The sequence below is a fragment of the Otolemur garnettii genome, unplaced genomic scaffold (assembly GCF_000181295.1).
Source record: "Otolemur garnettii isolate 467f Iridium unplaced genomic scaffold, OtoGar3 scaffold00001, whole genome shotgun sequence".
Classification (NCBI taxonomy): Eukaryota; Metazoa; Chordata; class Mammalia; order Primates; family Galagidae; genus Otolemur; species Otolemur garnettii.
Window position 1 is genome coordinate 59,689,606 of NW_003852396.1, and position 3,341 is coordinate 59,692,946.

General features: G+C 37.4%; 1 pseudogene; it reads left to right on the forward strand.

Moving 5' to 3' along the window:
• The first annotated feature begins 1,530 nt into the window (after nucleotides 1-1,530).
• LOC111728546 lies at nucleotides 1,531-2,045 on the forward strand (annotated as a pseudogene).
• The last annotated feature ends 1,296 nt before the right edge of the window (nucleotides 2,046-3,341 follow it).

A 3,341-nucleotide genomic window follows, 5' to 3' on the forward strand; every position in this document is an offset into this window, starting at 1 on the left:
ATAATGAGAACAATACTTGCTCCTACTAGCTTTGTTGATATGTTGAAAAGATAAATTATTTAATATCTGTTAACTACACTGAACACCTCAGGAAAAGAGTTCATTATAGATACAAGTTATTTTAATTAGGGAAATTATAATTAGTAAAGATCACAATATCTGTTGTACTTGAGACAGCGTTAATAATAAATGTTACTAACTCAAAGCTAATAGAAACTGCAAATATTTTGCTCTAAGATTACACTATATAAGCTGAAGTTTTAAAATTTGCATTTATTTTTAGTTAACTTTTAAAACTTTGTTGATATAAAATACAGTTCCAAGGCCTGGAATTGGAGAGATTGGAGAGAGGAAGAAAGATGCATAGATTGTTCAGTTGGTTGGATCTGTTACATTAATTTCACAATCTGTGAAGGAGTGGATTGCCCCTTGAATGGTAATGGAAAATTAGTTTCTTTATTTCTTCATTAAGACTGTGGGAGGAAAATTAATACTGTCTTCAGCTTTTTTTAATTAATAGAATATATCTTTATTAAAATGATGAATGTACATGCCTACTTTCTTTTTGGTTGAGAGGCTCTCTAACTCATATAATAACTGGACTTAAGGCTGAGATGTAGAAATCATCTTGTTAGAAAACTGAGGTTCAGTTAGGCTAAATTATTTACCCAAGGTCACACAATTAAGGACAGAGCAAAACTAGAAACTTAAGTTTTTGACTCTTAAATTAGTCCTCTTCCAAATTCACTAAGTCTTCTAAAAGGGAGAAAAAAGGAAATTCCTTTATTAGGCTTTTCATGCTTTTGATTCCTATGCTCTGAGAGGTAGTAATCCCTTATATAGAATAATAGAAGAAAATGTAACTTTTCCTGCTTTTCTTTTTGTGAGGTTCAGGTGGAAAGAAACAGAACCACTGTCTTGGAAACAGCAAACCTTGGGTAAAATCGTGAAGTCAAATCTTTCTTTAGTTCCCCCTTTCTCCATTTTATTATTATTTTTAAGATGGAGTCTCTGTATGTTATCCAGGCTGGTCTCAAACTCCTGGACTCCAGGGACCCTCCTGCTTGAGGCTGCTGAGTAACTGAGACTACAGGCATGTACCACCACACCCAGCTCCATTTTATACTCCTGTAGAAACCGATTCCCACTTAATTCATTCCTCTTCCACCATTATTCTTCATTAAAACTCCTCTGAGGTTTTATTTTACTACTTCATATATAAATAGTATGTGTCACACACACACACACAGACATACCTGGATGTAGTGACCATCCATTTTAGGAAATAAAACATACCATTGGAGCCTCTTCTTTATCTTTCCTGCTTATATCTTCTGTCCATGCTTAGAAATAACAAATTACTGTCCCGTCATTTTTCTTTTCTATCATTTCTTTGCTTTTTCTTTTAGTTTTACTACTTGTGATATGTCACTAGTCAATACCTTGTTTCATTTCATGCATGCTTTCAAATTTCATATATAAGTGGCATAGAGCCTTTCGGCCGGAGACGCCATCTTTCAGTAATTCACCAAAATGACGAACACAAAGGGAAAAAGGAGAGGCCCCCGATACATGTTCCCTGGGCCTTTAGAAAACATGGAGTTGTTCCTTTGGCCACATACATGCGAATCTACAAGAAAGGTGATATTTTAGACATCAAGGGAATGGGTACTGTTCAAAAAGGCATGCCACACAAATGTTACCATGGCAAAACTGGAAGAGTCTACAATGTTACCCAGCATGCTGTTGGCATTGTTGTAAACAAACAAGTCAAGGGCAAGATTCTTGCCAAGAGGATTAATGTTGGTATTGAGCATATTAAGCGCTCTAAGAGCTGAGATAGCTTCCTGAAACGTGTGAAGGAAAAAGATTAGAAAAAGAAGGAAGCCAAAGAGAAAGGTACCTGGGTTCAACTGAAGCTCCAGCCTGCTCCAGCCTGCTCCAGCCTGCTCCAGCCTGCTCCACCCAGAGAAGCCCACTTTGTGAGAACCAATGGAAAGGAGCCTGAGCTCCTGGAACCCATTCCATATGAATTCATGGCATAAAGCATATAACATAGCACACAGGAGTGTGGACTCATGCTTTTAGGTGCAAGAACCTATTTACTCTCCATGAGCTCATGGCATAATGAGTGTATAGCATAGCACACAGGATAACCAATTAGACCCCATGTAACAGTGATACAAGGTGCTGGAACCTATTTCCCATGAATTCAAAAGTCAGTGTTTTGTCACAGTCAAGGGCAAGATGCCTTCCTGAGCTACTGGAGCCTCTTCCCTATGAATTCGTGGGATGGTAGTTAAAAACAATAGCCTAAAAATGTGTGCTGTTCGTTCACTACAATGTGATTTTTTTTTTTTTTGCCGCAAAGAAATATTAAACCAAATTTTAATGTATCCTAAAAAATAAATAAATAATAAGTGGCATAGACATACATTTCTATGATTTTCCTTTTTCACTCAACATTTCATCTAATAATTTTTAAAGACACTCTGGGAAGCCAAGGTAAGAGGACTGCTTGAGCTTAAGAGTTCAAGACCAGCAAGCAAGAACAAGACCCTGTTTCTACTAAAAATAGAAAAATTAGCTGGGTGTTGACAGGCACCTGTAGTCCCAGCTACTCAGGAGGCTGAGTCAGGAGGATCACTTGAACCCAGGAATTTGAGGTTGCTGTGAGCTAGGTTAAGGCCCTGACACTCTACCCTGGGTGACAGAGCAAGACTGTGTCTCAATAAAAAGAATTGTCATATGTTAATGCACGTTGCCTTACTATATTTGCTTTAAGTATTGTATCGCATGCCATTATATGAATATATCAAAATATATTTATCCACTCTCCTGTCAATGGTCAATGTGATGTTTTTGTTATTGCAAACAATGCTACCAAGAGTATTCTTGCACCTATTCCCTGTTGCATGGAGGTAAGAGTGCTCCAGTAGTAGAATTGATAAATGGTAAGTGATGAGCATCTTCAAATTTGCAATAATGCCTGACTGTTTCCTGGAGTTATTTTTACCAATTTTGCTCCACCAAGCAGAGGTTTTTAGTTCCCATTAATCCATATCCTTGAAAATATCAGATTTTTTTCATTTCTTCCACTCAGGTAATAGTTTTATTTTACATGTAACTAGTTAATGTAAGAATTGACCATGTTGTCATATATTAACTGGCCATTCTGAATTTTTCTCTGTATACTTTTTATTAGATTTCTGTTTTGATATTGATTTGCAAGAGTTCTTCATGTATTGGCTCGGCGCCTGTGGCTCAAGCTGCTAAGGCGCCAGCCACATACACCTAAGGTGGCGGGTTCGAATCCCCAGCCCGGGCCCGCCAAACAACAA